A 19,210-nucleotide genomic window follows, 5' to 3' on the forward strand; every position below is an offset into this window, starting at 1 on the left:
AACGGCATTTCCGTGCGCTGCGCTGGTGCTGGCTCTCCAGAGCAGCTTCGTCACGCTGGCCACGTGACCCGGAAGTGTCTCCGGACAGCGCTGGCTCCCGGCCTCTTAAGCGAGATGAGCACGCAACCCCAGAGTCAGTCACAACTGGCCCATACGGGCAGGGGTACCTTTACCTTTACAAGTAGGTGGGCCTAGGTACCTAGACCCTGCCCCTAGCCCTAGCCTCCTCTCCTGAACTTTAGATCCCGTTCTAGTTGATGATAACACTCTACAACCTTGCCTTGCAGTTATTACCGTGTCTACCCCATTCTCCTCAGAGCTCCAGCAACATTAGCATTTAGTTTTAATTTACCCAGTCCTTCCCCCCCACACCCCCGCTTTAAAACTTCCCCATTAGTATTTCATACAGACTCTCTCCATCAGCATAGCCCACCAAAGCCCTCCAAATTGTGGCGGTGGTGGGGAGGGACCTAGAATATCTGATACACGCACAGCCCTAGTGTGTATATGGTGGAAGGGTGTGTGTTGTGTTGTGTAGGGGGTTCTCTTTGTGGCCAAGCCTGGTGCAAGCTGGCTGACCGCAGGGGAATTCATCTTCCCGCCATCCCCTCGGCTCCCGTTTCTGCCGCAGTGCGTGAAAAATCGATGGCGCAAATTGATTCACTCCCGCCGGCGGCAAAGCCCTCCCACCCCACTCCCCCCTTCCCACGGGAACCGTTAATCAATTCCCTCACCAGAAGCTCATAAACAACTGTTCCCTGGAGGGGGAATATGTTGGGGGCTGGGGTTGCAGATGGGAGGGGGAGGAGGCCGTGGAGAAAAGACACCCTGCCTTGCCCCACAAATTTGTGTATGGATCAAGAGAGAAATGGGGGCTGGCTGCTTTGGTCTATGAGGCACAAGCCTAAGTGGGGGAGCAGTGCTTGGGCAATTGGGATGTCATGTGTGTGTCCCTGTGGTGAAATTGATGGATATCTGGACCAATATCCAAACCACGGTGGTAGAGACAGACAGGCCGCATTCACACCATATATTAAAAGCGCTATGAGACCACTCTAAACAGTCCCAAAGAATTCTGGGACCTGTAGTTCATTAAGGGTGTTGAGAGTTGTTAGGATGTCCCTATTCTCCTCTCTCAGAGCTAAAATTTCCAGAGTTCCCTGTGAATGCCTCCCTTGTTCTCTTAGGATGGCAATGGCACCTACCTGAGAGGTGCCGGAACTGAGTTCCAGTGAGTTCCAGCTGCAACCCCCCCCCCACTCAGCACCCATGGCGAACTGCAACTCCCAGAATTCTTTGGGGGAAGGCCATGACTGTTTGCAATGGTATCATCACAGTGCATTGAAAATATGTTATGGAAATGATCTTAAGAGACTTCAAACAGCTCAATTGTAGGACCGATTGATTCAAAGGATCATTAGAAAGGGTCCTCAGTGAGCAGCACATGTCAAATAGCAAGGAGTACTTTGTGTGGAAAAGCACTGGGAAAGACGAGAACGTTTGGCTGTTGTACTAGACCGAAGTCAGGGCTAGGAGTTCTGCTGTTCTGCTCCTTTCTTGTGATGTTTGCAAGGCACACTGTTGCCTCTAGCAAGGATTGAGGAGCCTACAAGCCTGAACTTCAGCCTGCCTCTTCTGGGCTGTTTGGTCCCCGATTAAATGGGCAAGAATCAAGCGCAACCACAGAGAATGTGCTGTATTGTACACCAGACTACCAATATTCCGTATTCTGGGTTAGATTTGTGGCACAGTTGCCCCCAAATCCAAGTACCTCTGGGCTACGTCATGCAGAACGGTGACTCCCTGCCCACTTCTGGGGCTTCAGCCTAGCAAAAACAACGCTATCTGTCGGGAGAGCCCTCTAGCTGTTGCTAGGCAACACTGAAGTTGTGCCTCTCCCTTCCCCTCTACAACTGGTTGGTAGACCCCCTCTAATGGTGGCTACTCACCTGGACAGAGAAACATGGTGCTGCCTCTGTTTCACAGTAGTTTATAAACAGCAAGCTATGGTACCCTATTTCCCTTGGAACGGCCCTCGCTGTGCCCCCACAAGACAGCTGTGGCCCACTGTCCTTCTGGGTTGCTAGGCCAGACACAGCAATGCTTTCCTTTCTACCTCTAACCATGGCTTATCTCGGTCTCTCTCTCTTTCTCTGATCTCCCTACAGCCTCCACAAATCCTTTATCTGGACCCGGGCTCCCAACTCCAGCCGCCGCGATGGCATCTGTGTCACGCCAACCTGCGCCCACCCTCATCGCGTTCCCTGTGAACGTGGCGAGGGTTGTTTCGGGTGGTGTGAGGAGCTCTGGCCCATCTGCCTCGTGGGGGAGGAATCCCCGCGTCTCCCCCCCACCCAACAAACCACCTCACAGTTTCCAAGAGTGTCCCCTCGTTTCTCAGCGCCTGTGCCAGCCTCTTCCTCTCCATCCTGTCCTCCCCTGCCCTCCCCTTACATAAGCTGCACGTGGCGATGTCACCGGCTTGGCCCAGATTTCTTCTGACAGCAAGCGTTTTCCACACGGCTGGGCTTGTGCTGCTGCTGGAGGAGCGGCGGTGGGGGATGGGGACCCCGAGTAACCCCCTTCAACAAAGGAGAATCTAGCTCCCACCCCTTGCCGTTCTCCAGTGAGGAGTCGGTTCCTGGGGCTGCGGTGGTACTTGTATGTGTGCTAAAGCAATGTGTGCTTCTTTCCTTCCTGCGATATTGCGATATACAGTGGTACCTCTGGTTAAGTACTTAATTCGTTCTGGAGGTCCGTTCTTAACCTGAAACTGTTCTTAACCTGAGGTACCACTTTAGCTAATGGGGCCTCCTGCTGCTGCTGCGCGATTTCTGTTCTCATCCTGAAGCAAAGTTCTTAACCCGAGGTACTATTTCTGGGTTAGTGGAGTCTGTAACCTGAAGCGTATGTAACCTGAAGCGTATGTAACCTGAGGTACCATTGTACCCAGATTTGGGGCGTGGGGGATTAGGGCAGGCCCATAGGATAGGAACAGGGGGTGTTTAGAAGGATGTGAGTGCTTTCAAACTACCGACTTCTCCTGCTGCCGCCAAATCTGATGGGTGGCTGCTTTTAGAGCCGTCACTCATGACTTCACAGGACGGTAGCAGGAGCAGGTCGGTATCTCTCCCCATATTGCTCCCAGCTGGGCCACGGGCCCCCATGCTGCAAAAGGGGCAGCCGGTGGGCGGGGAGGACTACTGAGGCCCCCCGCTCCTCCCCCCACACTTTTGTGTTCGCTCCTTGTCCCTCCAAATCTATTCCAGCTGGTTGAATTGTGTTTGGACTCCAGATGGAACCAGGAGTTGCCAGTTGCTGGCGGAAGTCGGCAGGCTGTGTTCCCTGGCTGGCTGGCTGCAGGAGACTTGACAGATAACGTTCGGGGCTGATGCAGTCCTGTACTCCCTCCAAGGAGCCTCCCCTGCTAGCTTTGGGTTGGTCTCAAGTTTCCATCAGGAAGCTAGAAGAGAGGATGAGCTGCTGCGGCCAATCAGATAATTTCAGCTCTCTAAGGGGGGATCACTACTATATTCTGGGCTAATTGTGTCAGCCATGTGATCCCAGCCCTTAATTTGAGAGGGAGCAGAGTCGGGGAACTTTTGTGAGTGTCAGGGGGTTACCCCCAGGGTATGAGAAATAATTGTAAGGGGGAAGAAGGGCCTCTGAGCATGTGCAGAGTGCAGTTAAGTATTCACAGCCTACATGGTTGAGGTTAGGAGAAAGGGCCTTCAAGCAGGAGGGAATGGCTTTCAAAGAGGCTTGGGCCCCAACAACCCTCTCTTTTCCCTGCCCAGGATTTGGGATTTTTTTCTGCTGCTGGTGGAAGAATTGTGTGGTTGTGAGAGAGAGAATGAGAGAGACTCTGATTGGGATCTATTAACTGTCTGCTTACAGTGATCCCCAAGCAAGTAACGTATAGTTTGGCGAGAGTCATCTTGGTCCATTTGGAGAAAACTGGTTGCTGTGTGCAACCCTTTGTATTACAACTGATGTTTTCTGAGGAAAGACCTTTAAAAAAACAAAACACACCCTAATTTAAACCCCTCACCTCTGCCTCTGTCCAATATCTCCTAGATCACAGGGATGTGCTTGCCCTGGGATTATTGCTGGCAGGGTTGGGAAGGGGCAGCAGCACACACATCTGGCAAACATTTGGACCATTCCTAGATGCTGAGCACATGGTGTTGATGGATGGATGGGCCTGGGGAGAGGGGGCTTGCATTGCAGAAGGGGATATAGTGTATCTGTCTGTCTCTGCTTGTTCATTTGGGATCTCTTTCCCTGCTTCCTGGGAATAAGCCCCATTTCCCCTCCCCCCCAGCTGTTTCTCATCTTGGGAGCCCAGTGCAAGAATATGGAGGGTACAGTCTCTGAGGCAATGGGGTCTTTTCTGTATATTTGTTTCAGTCTCTTAAGATGTACTAAAGCACTCTCTCCTGGTAAGTAAGGCTTCTGGGCTCTTAGAAGGAAACAGAACTCTGTGCCAATTTTTGCTACAAAGGGAGAAAACAGTCCTCTGCATTCCTTTACTCTTTCCACTGGCACCCATCACAAAATGGAAGCTAAGTTTGTCACATACCTAAGATCATATTGTTAAGCAAATGTTAATCAGTTCAGAATAGCCAACGCATTTTGACTCTCTGTTTGCAATCAGTAACAGAGTTGGGATGCACAAAAATCCAGAATTAAGCCTTGTAAATAGCCACTTGCCTGATCACCTGTTGCCGAGTAAGGTTCTCATATAGGGATGCTACTCAGGACTGGTTACTTTTAGTGCTACCAGGTCATTCCTCTGTACTTACATCTGGAATTGCAAGTGCGCTTCCATACCTAGGGGATACATGGTATATTTGTGTGAAAACTTGCCACTATGTTCCATCCATACTACCAAGTATGAGATACCTGTTTGTGGGAAGCAAATAGCAATGCAATCATGTTAGTTTATAGATAGATAGATAGATAGATAGATAGATAGATAGATAGATAGATAGATAGATTCTTTATTGTCATTACCCTAGTGCAACATTGCACAAGTGCAACGAAATTGGATGCCATCCCTTAAAAACAACAAAAGCAAAACAACAGCAACAACCAAACAACCCACCTTCCAACCACACCCACACCCACACCCATCAAACTCCCAGGTCTCACTATCGAGTTACAGCATTCAAAAAGGCCACAGCTCTTGGATAGAAACTGTTTTTCAGTCTATTTGTCCTTGACTTGATGTTTCTATACCTCCTGCCAGAAGGCAGTAGTGCAAACAGACTGTATCCCGGGTGAGATGGATCCTGCAGGATGTTGTTTGCTTTCCTAAGGCAACGGGAACCGTACAGTTCTTCCAAAGGTGGGAGAGGGTGACCAATAATCCTTTGGGCTGTGGTTATGACCTTCTGGAGCACCTTCCTCTCCCTAGCTGTACAACTGGAGAACCAAGCACAAATACAGTATGTAAGTATGCTCTCTATGGAGCCTCGGTAGAAGGACACCAGCAGTCTCTCACTCAGATTGTTCTTTTTTAAAAGCCTGAGGAAATAAATTCTCTGCTGGGCCTTCTTCACCAGAGCAGTGGTATTTGTGCTCCAAGTCATGCCCTGATCCATAGTCACTCCCAAAAACCTGAATTCCGCCACCCTCTCCACCCGTTCCCCGTTGATATACAAGGGCTGAATGTCCGCCTTTTTCTTCCTGTAATCCACCACCAATTCCTTGGTCTTAGCCGTATTAAGAGCCAGATTGTTCTCCCCACACCAAACACAGAGCCGCTCCACCTCGTCCCGATAGGCGGACTCATCCCCTCCTGAAATGAGCCCCACCACCGTAGTATCATCAGCAAACTTGATGATTTTGTTGCTGGAGTAGATGGCTGTACAGTCATACGTATAGAGAGCATAGAGCAGGGGACTCAACACGCAACCCTGTGGTGAGCCGGTGTTAAGGCTAAGGGCTGTGGACACATGTGACCCTACTCTAACCCTCTGAGAACGTTCTGACAAAAAAATCCAAAACCCAGAGACAGGTGGAGTTGGGGAGTCCAATCATCTCTAGCTTGGACACCAGTCTATGGGGGAGGATAGTGTTAAAAGCAGAGCTAAAATCCACAAACAGCAGCCTCACATAATTCCCCGGTCGCTCCAGATGGGACAGAGCAGCATGGAGAGTGGTGGTGATAGCGTCTTCTGTGGATCTATTTGCCCTGTATGCAAACTGGTAGTTGTCAAAAGTTGATGGAAGACAGGAAATAATATGACGGCGCACCAGTTTCTCAAAACACTTCATGATGATTGGAGTCAGTGCAACTGGTCTGTAGTCATTCAAACTACTGATTGTGGATTTTTTAGGCAGAGGGACAATAGTTGACGACTTCAGGCAGGGTGGGACAATAGACTGGTGTAAGGACTTATCAGGCTATCCGCTTTAAAATTTGCACTAAAATGCTATTAATTCAAGTGTGCTATTGCAAAAACACCTTACGATATCTTTAATGTAGGTGAAAAAGCATTTTAGTGCAAATTAAGAGAGATTTAAAACACTACTTAAAAAGTACTTAACCGTTTCCTGAAGTGGCTATAGGCTCAATCACACAAAATGTCACTGCACACGTGAGAAAAGGTTTAAAGCAAAAACAAAAAATGAAGAGTAGCGCTCAGTTTATTTACATAAATAAATGTCAGGCAGATGCCAGGCTACCATTCCATTCTTTTTTAAATTGACTGGTACAGGTTGTAAAAAGTGTGAGTAAATGAAGAGTGAATATTCCAGAGTAAAAGCCTAGTGCAAAAGGAGGTGACCGGGCAGGGAATCTTTTCTAGAGTGGAAGAGATTTGGTTCAATTCTTCTTCCAGGCAGATCGCGTAGTAGGCTGGTAAGGTTTGTGGGCTGGGCCAGTAAAGTTTATGGACTTAATTTGCAAGTAAAGTCCATCTTGGGCTAGTAAAGTCCATGGCCTTATTTGCAGAACTGCTGTAAACATTCACAACAGCAGATCAACCCTCTTACCTTGCTTCTTGACCAGACTGATTGGGAGTAGGAGAGCAATTACAGGGTGGAAGAGGCAAGGGACATGCTAAGTGAGAGCTTCAGTATGAAGGCTTAGGAGGAGCGAGAGCCAGGAATGAAGTGCTTTTGCAGCAGAGGACAGCATAGTGTGTTAAAAGGTATGGGGCTGATGGGCATCAGCATTCGCCTTTCCAGAGGCTGATGGTGAGCAAAGAGTCCTCTTCTGCTCCAAGACTGCTCTTTTCCCTCTTGTGGGTGCATGAAGAAGAAGAAGAAGACAAGCCGTTCTTACTGTGGTTGTTCTTCAAAAAAATATTTTTCATTCTTATTGTTTTCGGCAGGGGGTCGGAGTGGTAGTTACTCAAATATAAAACAAGGGCTTTCTGAAGGCAGGAATTCTTTGTGATCTGGATGGGGAGGGCGTGTGGTGGTGGTGGTGGTGGGGGCAGCGTCAGCGTGGGGTGGTGGTGTGTGTGTTCCAACAGGCTCTGCTCTCCAGCCAGCTGCCCTCTGCCTGGGCCCCTCTGCTGGCTTCAAAGGGTCCCGGAGGCCCCTTGCTTTGTAGGAAAAGATAAATCTGCCACTCTCCCCTAGCTTCGTTGGGGAAGGAACTTGAAGGCTGGGCTCCATCAAGACTGACAACCCAGCTTGTAGGGGTGGGGTGGGGTGGGTTAGCAGGGTCTTTGAATTGGCTGAGGGAAGAGTGGATCATTCTGCCGGGATCCAGTTGCTTGTGGGGCGAGAAACGGATCGCGAAACCAAGCAAGAGGGAAGAAGTTGAAGCGGGGCAGATCAGTATTGGGTGCAGTAAGTATGCACCGGGGGGTTAAATTAACAATAGGGACACTATGCCTTCAGGGAGGAGTAGATTCAGAAATTGTACTCTACAGTCTTAATACTGGATACGATCCTAGAAGGATTTGGAGGGTTGCTAAGAGGATGATTAAAATACATTTAAAAGGCTAGATTAAAATGGCCCATGCCCCTCTGTTAGATAAGCTGGTGCATCTGCCTTTGAGCAGTGAGAGATCCATAATTTGAGAGCATGGCTATTGCAGTGGCCGCTGAAGCCATTTGAACCTGTTTGCTGCGATTTCTGGGTTTGGAGAGTTTTGTGCCAAATCTGAAGTCTGTTCTAGGGTGTGCAGACTTCAGAATTTCACCTGCAGAAAAGTGGAACCGCAGTCCTGATCTCATGCTTATAGAGACGCATTTGCTCTCAAAGGGGAATCAGACATATTGAGACCCGTGTGGCTACATACCGTGTTTCCTTGTCTGTGTGCTCCCGCCACCCTGCACCGCCACACACAAAAAGTTTTCCCCCTTGTTACACCACTGCTTCTTTACAATAATAATTTCAGGTTCTGCAAGCATGGTGAGTTAGGTCATGTGAAAGCACACTTTGCATGGTTTGAGAGAAAGCACATGTTGGTCTGATAAGCGCCTGGTCCCTTTAGAACTGGAGATCTGAACTTAAGCGCTCATCCTAGATTGCAAAAATAATATTCAGAATATATGAATGCTGTATCTTTAATAGCAAGAGGATGGGCAAGAGGTTTTTTTTTAAAAAAAGGTTGCCTTTGGGTTTTAACACATGACCATTCCTTAGCAAATGACCCACCATTTCTTCCCTTCCCACTCCTCATTTTAAATATACTCTGATCAATATCTCGAAGGGGGAATAGGTTTTGAGGAACTCACACTAAGTCAGTGTCAGAGGGCCAAGTGGACAAGTAAGTCCTGCTTCTTAGCCATGTGCTGCTCAAGCCTTCCTAGTGTCCAGAGTTGTCACAATTTGCCATGGTGAACTTTGCTGGTCAACGAATACTGTCCAAGGCTCTTGCGTGCCACCCCTTGAGCTGAATTTGGCCAGAAACCTAGAGCAAAGTATATGGAAAGGCAATTCAGATAGTGTATTAGCTGCAACCAGAGGAAGGAAAAGCAGCCAGCTGCAAGAATCATGGCGGTTGCGTAGCGTTCTTCTTGTTCCTGCCTTAGTGGGGCATGAGAGGTAAAGGAGGGCACAGCTGTGTGTTCATCCAAGGGGAAGAGGAAAGAGTAGGGTTGCATGAACGCACAGTTTGCTTTGAAGGGTCTTTGTAGAGTGAACAAGTCTTATAAAGGGGAATAGAGGGGTTCCCCCATTAGCTACCCAGCACTAACACGTAGCACAGAGGTTGGAGGGCCCAGCCCCCCACCCCATCTGTCTTGCCTTGAACACATAGGGATATATGGGTTGTCGCTGCCTCCTAGTTGGATCAAGACACACCTTGGCAAGGGTCTTGCGCCTTTCCTGGCAAAGATCTGTGCCTCCCTAGCGACTCCTGTTGTGTGCTCCGAAAAACCATTACGCTAGACCTGAATTCCTTTCCAGAACTGGGGAGGGGGAGCAGGGGGAAATAAAACCTAGGAATCCTAGCTCCCAGACCCCATCCCTGTAATGCAGGCAGACCCACTCCGGTTTGCTGGCCACAGGAGCCAAATGGATCTAGCAAAACGCTCCCCTCCCCAATCCTGGAAAAGCATTGCTGTTCCTCATCAAGATGCAAGATGACCATTTCAGACCATCTCATCTCTGTTTCCTCTCTCTCTCTCTCTCTCTCTCTCTCTCTCTCTCCCTCCCCACCCTCCCCATCTTGACGCCCAGAAACTCCCGCCTGGGACTCCAGGCCATAAATCAGGCCTGGATTGAAGGGGGGGGGGAGAGACTTCCCCCTCCTGCTTCTCCTCCCCCTCAGATCCGTTTCCGGTCCCTTTCTGGCAATTAATATAAATGGACAGCAAAGAGCTTGGCAAAGGAAAATGCAGCCTTTGCCATAGTGTGTGTGTGTGTAACTGGAGTTTTGATTGGGCGGGGGAGTTGCTCCTTGTGCAGACAGTTTTCTTCTGCTTCTGGCAAGGACAGCCAGACCCACCCCTTAGTGCAAGCTAAGTCTTGGCTTTGGGATAGCTTCAGAGCTAAAGACCCAACAAAATTGATTTCCCATACATACAGTTCTTTTTTTAAAAAAAGGAAAAACAATGCTTTTGGTTCTGATCCTGGGATTATTCCCATTTTGCGGGATCCTAATTAGGTTACCTTTAGGCCCCAAAAGGTTGGTATCTAAACTTTTTTTTTTAAATGAGGATATAATTTCGAGCTTAGTTGCGTCAGTGCTCATTCCTGGAACATTGTGTTGGAGGAGAAAAAAAGAGACTACCTTTGAGAGCAAGTCTTATTTTCTGCCTGGTTCAAGAGATTCTGCTGTTCATTCTGCTCCCGTGTTTATCAGGCCCAACAATGGGTCATTAGGCAAAGCTAGACTCTACCCCAGCGGTAGGGATCCTCAGGCTCCCTCAGGGGCTGAATCCTGTATGGGGGGAACCGCCCGAAATCCAGCGCTGATCATCCTCTGTCCCCATAAGCCTCTGTTCTGTGACACTGTGACTAGAGAGCCAGTGTAGTGTAGTGGTTCAGAGCGGTGGACTGGTAATCTGGTGAACTGGGTTCGCTTCCCCACTCTTCCACATGCAGCTGCTGGGTGACCTTGGGCTAGTCACACTTCTCTGAAGTCTCTCAGCCCCACTCACCTCACAGAGTGTTTGTTGTGGGGGAGGAAGGGAAAGGAGAATGTTAGCCGCTTTGAGACTCCTTTGGGTGGTGATAAAGTGGGATATCAAATCCAAACTCTTCTTCTTCAACTGCTTTGCTCCCAGGCTCTGTCCCATGAGAGTCTGAGCATCAGGTGACCTGGCAATCTCAATAATGTAAGCATTTCCACAACTTTGAGAGCTAGGTATGGTTCTCTCCTATATCTGATAAAATTTCATTTTTAGAGGAGTGGTGAGGACCCCTTTTTTGGCCATATTGATACAGATGAATTGACTTGATACAGATGTCCAATGGGCAGCGTTCTGTGAGCTCAGGGAGTCTGGCTCCGTCTACTCATTGCAAATGACCGAACTGATCAATATAGTGCAGAGAGATGTGGCAGAATTTCTTGCTCTCAAGTGGAAGCTGATTGGATGGAGTCAACACTAGAGCAATAAATGATGTAGATGCACCAGGCAACATCCTCTGTGTATCATGGAATCATAGAAATGTAGAGTTGGAAGGGACTACGAGGGCCATTTGGTTCAATGCAGGAATCTTTTGTCCAACGTGGGACTGGAACCCACAACTCTGGGATGAATGTTTCAGTTCACAGAAGCTTGCAATTAATTGATTAATCAACTTGTGGTATACTGGCAGCTCCTCACGGCACAGCAGCATCCCTTGACATACAGGTTAGGAATTTTGGGTAAGCAGAGATGGGCATCTCTGACAAGTTTCTGGTAGATACCTAGGGACTTGCTGGTTGTTTGGGATTCTGTCAAAAAAACCCCACACTACGCTGGGCTGAGTGGATTTTCGTCTGCAAGACACTTTTTCTTAAATGTGTGCATAATTCAGGATCGTGTTAACACAAATTAATTATGTCTTAAAGTGTGAAGAGATTCTGAGTATGCACTCTTGCTTTGTAAATTAAAAACCAATCTTGGGGATTTTATTTTTAAAGAAACAAAGCATGTGGACCACCTAAGACTGAAGTCTGCCATCTCTAGTGTAAGAGCCTTAACTTCTTGGGCTGCAGAGAAATGAATGCTTAAAATAAACTGTTGGAGTTCTCTGAGAAAAAGACGCCACGTGGATTTTAAGCCTGGGCACCATGACCTCAACTGGACTTAATTGAATTCATTTTGATGTCCCTGCACGATTGCGAGCCCACAGCTGTTACCCAGTGAACGGGGGATAGAGAACAGGTACCTGCTCTGCAGACATGTGGCTTTAGTAGAGCTGGGCTTTTAGATTCATTGTTCCTTTAATAGAAACTCATTTCAAAGTTCAGCCTTCCCTTCAATTACTACCTTGGACAAAATAACCAATATAGTTGGATCTTTTATTTAAAGCTTGTGTGCACTTTGTTGGAGTAATGTTTTGGTTATTTTTACTGCTGGATTTGATTTTTTCCATGCTATTATTATTATTATTATTATTATTATTATTATTATTATATTTATGCCCCACCTTTCCTCCAAAGGAATTCAAGGTGGCATACACAGTCACTCCTTTTTATCTTTCAAGGTAGGTTGGGCTGAGAGATTGTGGCTGCCCCAGAAAGCTTCATGGCTGGGTGGGGGATTTGAACCCTGGTCTCCCAGGCCCCAGCCCAACACCCTAACCACTCTTTTGTTTGGCAATTTGATTTTTTTCTTCTTCTTCTACAAATGCATTATCTGTGCTTCTCCCCAAACAGCTCATACACATGCCATTCACAGGTACCTCGCTTTCCAGGATTGCATATAGCTCAGTTGGTAGAGCCTGAGACTCTTTAATCTCAGGGTTGTGTGTTCGAGTCCCATGTTGGACAAAAGATTCCTGGGTTAGACTAGATGACCTTTGGAATCCCTTCCAACTCTATGGTTCCCTTTGCAGCCTAATCCAAAGCAAGGCTCTGCTGTGGAACCTTACAATTTTCCTTTTTAAAGAAAAGCCACCCTCAGGCTGAAGTCCTGTCCTCATGGAATAAGACCAGTTGAGCTCCATGGGGCTTCCGTTTCATGTAGGCATGTATAGGATTTTGCTGTCAGTATCAGAACATGCAGAAGCAGCGCAAAAAGTGCAGAGAGCATGTGCACTTCCTCATTACCAGTGCCGCACAGGTGACTTACCTGCTGTACCTCCAGACGCTAAGGATGGCTGGAGCTGGTGGGAGTTTGGAGTCCAGCAACATCTGGAAGGGCACAGGTTAGCCACCTTTGCCAGAGGGCATATACCATGGTGGCTATTTCTCACTTTTATAGCTTGTTTAACGTCATAGAGCAGGGGTCACCAAACGTTTTCAGCAGGGGGCCGGTCCACTGTGCCTCAGACCTTGTGGGGGGCTGAACTATATTTGGGGGGGGGATGAACGAATTCTTATGCCCCACAAATAACCCAGAGATACGTTTTAAAGTAAAGGACACATTCTACTCATGTAAAAACATGCTGATTCCTGGTCCATCCGCGGGCCGGATTTAAAAGGCGACTGGCCCGGATCCGGCCCCCGGGCCTTAGTTTGCCTACCCATACAATAGAGCAACATGAATTTAATTATTCAAAACATTCCTGGGTGGAAAAGTTGCTCCTTGTTTTACAGGGAGGGGAAATGGATGCTGAAAGAGGGATTTCCTCCAGCCTACACAGGGAGTCCATAGCAGAGATGGGACTCGGTCGTAGTCCTTCCACATTCAAATCCATCACTCTTGCCGCCCCATCGTTCAATCACAGATTGGGTTAAGGGAGACAGCCCAGGTCAGAGGGTGTCTCATACGCAGCCTCCATGCTGGTGATAATAACAGCACGTTTATCTTCCAAAAACGGTCTCATTCATCCTGCAAAGTAAGCCAGGGCTGTTGTTATTCCCACCCCACACCCCATGTTGGGACAGAAAGGCTGGGACAGAGGCGGGAGATGTGAATGGGACAGTTATCTGGCTCACAGCTCAGCCTTTTAACAGCTGCCCGCCACCTTCCCCGGCACCCCGCTCTTTAGAAATGTTGCGCTCCCTTTCCAGAAGTTGCAACTCCTTCCTTCTGCGCGCTTTCCCTGGGAGTTAAAGGCGCAGTGCACAGGGCTGCGCTGCGGCGATCCTCGAGAGATCCTATCCATACCTCCTCGCGAATCAGGGCAGCGATTCTGCAAATCCCCACCCAGCCACGTTACATGAATTAGCCCCGCTGCTGACTTCTGAACAGACGCGGGCAAGGCTTGCACCGTGCGCCCCAGCTGTGGGGATGCATTGCAGCCTTCGGAAGCCAGTTCCGCGGAAGCCCGCGAGTGTTGCTTCCGAGTAAGCGCCGCCAGTCTCGGCTGAAAGTTCCGCTCCCCCCTCCCTCCCCGTCTCCCAACAAAGCCGGAGACACTTCAAAGGGTTACTTCTCCTGAACCGCCAAGGGCAGCTCTTCCACCCTACCCCGCCCCCCCCCCGCATTCTCCTCCCTCCCGTCTCCCGCAGCAGCGCCATTGGCTGGGGAAATGTAAATAGGCGTGGCCCGGGCCCCCTCGGTCTCCTCCCCCCTCGGTCTCCTATCCCCCTCCCCTCCCCGCCCCATCCTTCAGCCCCGCGCTCCAGTGTAAAGTTTCACCCAAGCACATGACTGGCTTTAATGGCTGCTGAGCGCCGGGGCGCGCGCCCTGGCCAGCACAACGTTCCATTGCCTCCTCCCCTTCCTCCTCCCCCCGCTGCTCCGTCCCAGTCCCCGCACGAGCAGGGCTAGCAAGCAAGTCGAGCAAGCAGTTCGGTGCGACTTTGCAAAGCTGGACGCGCAGGGTTGCCTGTCTTTCCTGGTCTTCGCGGGAAGGAAGGCTTCGCTTCTGAGTCTATCGCGCGCAAAAGAGGGGGGTCGGTGGAGAGTTTCGTGCGCGTCCTAGAAGCCGAGAAGACGACCGAGGGGAGGGGGAAAAAGGAGACCTGCTTCCAGGTAAGAGATCCAGCGTGAATACCCGCCTCCCTTTCTTTGGCAAACTTTGCTCGGGGTGTGTTTGGGAGACGGTGGGCGTAAAAAGGAGGCTTGCTTGCGTTTTCTTTTATGCGCGTTAAGTTGCGAGAGGGGGCAGGGAGTCTGTCCGTGTCTCTCTTTTCTTTCTTTCTTTCTTTTTGGGCTTGTTTGGTTCCTGCTAGATTCCGATCGAAGTCTAGGATTACACTGCAAAACCCCAGCCGCTTTCCTCCTCCTCCCTCCTCCTCCTTTCCCAAAGTTGTGTTTTGATTCGGAGAGGATCGCCCGTCTTTCTCTCTTTCCCCGTCCCCTGGCACCCCCCTCCCTCGCCAATGACATCTCCCATCCTCGCGTCACCCCTCTGAACTGCAGCCGTTGCGCTGAAATCGGATGCGCTCCCCAAAGTAATTTTTAAGGGGCACCCTTCTGGCGCAAGTTGCTAAATCCGGAATTGCTGCCATAATTTGGTGAGCAAAGCTGCGGGCCTGATATTTCGGGGTGCCGTTTTGAGGTGTGTGTGTGTGTGTGAATTCTTCAATTTCAGTTCCACACACCCCCATCCTTCTCTCCATGAGGCTGCTTAATAAAACCAACTGTTGCTTCCAGTAGCTCTGGCCAGCTGTCACTGGGGCTGTCCGCTCCCCCCTCCCCAACGCCACCGCCTGCGACAAGGGTGGAAGGGAAGAGGTTTCCCTCTGATCCTATAAAGCCCCACGTTCTTCTAGAAATGCACCCCTATCCCCCCCACCCATTTTCTATTTCCGTCTCTCCTACTTTGACTTACTTTCTGGAAGAAACGTCTCATGTGTAAATGTAGAGGGGGGGGGACACCCCATGCTCTGGTCAAAGAGGCATCCCAGGGTTTAGGGGGCTGATGGTTCTTCCTGACTTTCTCATCACTAAATGCTTTTGCAGCATCTCCCATTTAAGGTTGCTTTTTTTCTTTTTTTAGAGGGGGGAAGAAGTCTTTGAACGGGTTGCTGCACATTCATTTTTTTAAAAAATCTGTGAGCCGTGTGGATCTTTCTCTCTTTCTGGAGCTTGGAAGAAAAGGCTGATATGTGCTGTGTGCCACGTGTGGGTGTGGTTGGCGCTTCTGGTGCCTTCAGAAGTCAGCTTTGCAGTTCGCTTTATATTATTAGTGGGTGGCGGGGGTGGGGGGTGGCAGCAAACCCAACCACCACTTCAGTTTCGCCGCCCCCCCCCTTCTCTTTATTTCAAGATAACTGTCGGAAGAAATGCCTTGCGTTGTGCCACCTCCCTCAACTGCACGATGGCAGTCCCTGTCCTTTGCAGGGAATCTCGGTGTCCAAATAAAAGACGGCAGAGCTAGCGGCATCCGCCTTGCAAAGCTGCCAGCGGTTGGTCGACCTGTGGGTGGAAAAACAAGACCGTGGCTTAGCTTTCAAGAGGACGTTTCCAACTCGGTCTGTGTTTTTGCAAAGTCTGAGCAGTCTTGTGGGTGTGAAATTGGAGCCGTGGCTCTTGCATTTTTGTGCCCAAGTCTCCATAGCTTGGGAGATCCAGTCTTGCGGTGGTGTTGCTGCTGCTGTTGCTGCTTTGGGACCTGGTGGCCAGTTGGGGAGTAATTTTTGTGTGCATCTAGCGCCCGATGGGTGGCATTGTGCAGGTCTACAAAGAGCGCGCAAGGTGGCTTTTGCAAAGGGTGTGAAGAATAGCTTCCTTGGTGCCTGGGTGGTGCTTTGTTTTCTTGATGTGCTCCGTGGTAGGGTGTGAGCCTGAGGCTGGTACCAGTTGGCTGCTTTTCTGTTTTAAAGAAATGAAAGAAACCAGACTCTGGTTGGGTGCTTAGCTGTCATCGAGGAAAAGGTAAACCCTTAAGAAGGGGAGCAGCCATCCACTGAGATGAGTTATCAGCTGGCAGGACTTCAAAGTCGGGAGGAAAAAGAAAAGCCATGCATAGTGTGTGGACATGCCTGTGCCTTTAAAAAAATATATTTTTTTCCTGCCAGCCTTGGAACTTTGCTCAACTTGGTTGTCAACTAAATAACGCATCCTGGTCCCTTGAGAAGTCCAAGTTCTAATCGTGCTGCGTTTGCCCTGCGCACTCTTTCTTTGTTTTTTCTTTCTTTCGTTGAGTAGCTTAATAATGATAAAGCTTAGGACGTAGGCAGTGCTTTGGAGCGTTCAAAGTGCTTCAAACCCATTATCTCCGTGATCCTCGCAGCAGCCCTGTAAAGTCAGTTTTGTACCTATGTGGCAGATGGGAGGCAGGAAGAACGGGAGCTTGCCTACTAAATTCTGTCTGGAGATCTGAACCAAAGGCACCTTGCATTCTTAACCACTTTCTGAAGAATCCTGAGGTGGAGGGACTTTCTTTTTGGGGGGTGTGGGTGGGAGCAGAGGGGACAGATCCAGTGGTTGAAGAATTAATACTTCTATGAGGCATGCCAGTTTGCTCTGTCCAAGGTGGGAGATGGGTTTGGAGAGGATTTGCTCCCTTTTCCTTTCTTTCATTTCTTCCTTCCTTCCTTCCTTCCTTCCTTCCTTCCTTTCCTTTCCTTTCCTTTCCTTTCCTTTCCTTTCCTTTCCTTTCCTTTCTTTGCTTTTAACTCAGACATAGGCAAACTCTGGCCCTCCAGATGTTTAGGACTACAATTCCCACCATCCCTAGCTAACAGGACCAGTGGTTAGGGATGATGGGAATTGTAGTCCCAAACATCTGGAGGGCCGGAGTTTGCCTATGCCAGTTTTAACCTCTCCCTCGTATTGGCATTCATTGGGTTGGGAATCACTGGGCCAGCTCCAGGGTTGATGTGTGAATGGGTTTTTTTGCCCATTCTGTGGTGCATGTTGGGAATTCAGGGCCTCCCATTGTCTGCTGCCAACACCCAAACCCTATTGTTTGTGCCCGTGAGGTTTTTCCACGCGAGTTCTGGATGCGAGTTCTGCCCCGTCCATGGCATTCCTTTCCACATTCTAAGTGGCACTCAAACTGCATCTTTAGGTCCCTCCTAATGTAGCTTTACACTACATTCTACAAACTACTTTATAGAGAGTTGTTCTGCTCGTTCTATTCCTCCCTCATCCCGTTCTCTTAAAAAAAAGAAAGCCTTCTTTTCTATTACTTTTCAGATAGTTCGATAGGACCCAGAAAAGTTTGAAATGGTATGTTCTGTATTTTTTATCCCATGTGTGTAGAACAGAGTAAAGCAGTAATCTTCCAGGTTTCAGGGATCTCTGCTCCAGACAGCAACACATTTTGCTTTTTCGTGTTTCGTTCTTTAAATGAAAATGGCTGAAGGGGTGTTTGAAATAAAACACGTACCAATACAGTAGTGCACATTGCACGAAAACCTTCAGAGTCATATTTGTCACCTGAGTTCCTAAGGAAGGACCTGCATTTAGCTGTCTTGAATATGCGAGACCCCAGTGGGGAAGCAAGTGCCTTTCGAATCAGTGGGGCTTACTTCCTCATAATCCCTTCTGAGATTGCAAAAGAAACCAGCTCCTTGTGTGTTGTGCTGTGTGACCTTGTGGGATCATTTGAGTAAAATGCTCTCAATTTATGCCAGCTATGCACTTGGTTCATACCATAAAGGCAAACAAAGAACATGAGGCCATCAAAACAGCCTTGTGGGCTGGTATCAAAGGTTCGTCTAGTGAGTCAAGCACTCTTGCTTCCAATGGTGTGGCTAATAGCCAGATACTCCTCGAGGGAGCTCACGAGGAAGGCAAGACTGAGATGGCCATTCCTGTTTGTTCCTGATGCCTTTTAATCAGAGAAATAGTGCTCCTAAAGTTGGATGTTCCATTTTCAGTTTTCACGGGAGGCATAGAAGTAGAGTGAAAATACAAGCCTGCCCAGGCTGCGCAGAAACACAAACCAAATTGGGAATGTCCTCTAGGAAAATAGAAGAAGCCACTTTCTTCCATGATTTTGTCTAATCCTCCTTTTTCTAAAAGGCGTGTTAGTTTGTGGCCTTCGTATGTTGTGGCAATAAAATCCATCAGCTAATTAATTATACGCTGTATGAAGAAACACTTCCTATTGCTTGTCTGACAAGTTTGATTGTGTGTAAAGGATATTATTGGGAAGAGAGGTCCACAACTTCTTTCCAGAAGACCCAATGCCAGAAGATCATATAGGGCTGCGTATACGGCTAACATTTAAAGTACAGTGGTACCTCTGGTTATGAACTTAATTTGTTCTGGAGGTCTGTTCTTAACCTGAAACCATTCTTAACCTGAGGTACCACTTTAGCTAATGGGGCCTCCTGCTGCCGCTGTGCCGCCAGTGCACGATTTCTGTTCTCATCCTGAGGTAAAAGTTCTTCACCCAAGGTACTACTTCTGGGTTAGTGGAGTCTGTAACCTGAGGTGTTGTAACCTGAGGTACCACTGTACATTGCATCCCCGCAAAGAATCCTGGGAACTATAGTTTACCCTTCACAGAGCTACGCTTCCCAACTTGCGGGGTTGTTTATGTGCCACCGGCTTCCTGGGTGCAGCATCTCTATCCCCTCCCCTCTTTTTCTAATTTTTATTCAAACAAACAGACAAAAACACCAAGCTAAAGGTAATAATGAAGTCATAAAAGCAGGGAGAATAAAATTACAATATCATAATTTAATAATAATTGTACAAAGCTTGAAAAAGAATAAGTGGTGTAAAATATATTCTCTGGTGAAATACAAGGTTCACATTTGTACCAAACATACCAAATAATAACGAATGTTGCCAAATA

The 19,210-nt window shown here is 48.5% G+C and overlaps 2 protein-coding genes across 3 annotated transcripts in view; one reads left to right on the top strand and one right to left on the bottom strand.

Annotated features, from left to right (window-relative positions):
• GJD3 (gap junction protein delta 3) overlaps positions 1 to 19,210 on the bottom strand; it is a 348,483-nt gene that overhangs the window by 155,359 nt on the left and 173,914 nt on the right. The window lies entirely within an intron of this gene.
• Positions 1 to 19,210, top strand: part of RARA (retinoic acid receptor alpha) — a 194,792-nt gene that overhangs the window by 17,970 nt on the left and 157,612 nt on the right. Inside the window, exon 1 of one of the 2 annotated variants that reach the window (XM_082197308.1) lies at positions 14,239 to 14,484. The exons of the other annotated variant lie outside the window; for it this stretch is intronic. The gene's annotated coding sequence lies outside the window, so the exon portion shown is untranslated. Of the gene's footprint in view, positions 1 to 14,238; positions 14,485 to 19,210 lie in introns of those variants that run through there. 2 annotated transcript variants of the gene reach the window in all.

The sequence above is a fragment of the Podarcis vaucheri genome (genome assembly GCF_965113315.1).
Source record: "Podarcis vaucheri genome assembly, chromosome: 13".
NCBI lineage: Eukaryota > Metazoa > Chordata > Lepidosauria > Squamata > Lacertidae > Podarcis > Podarcis vaucheri.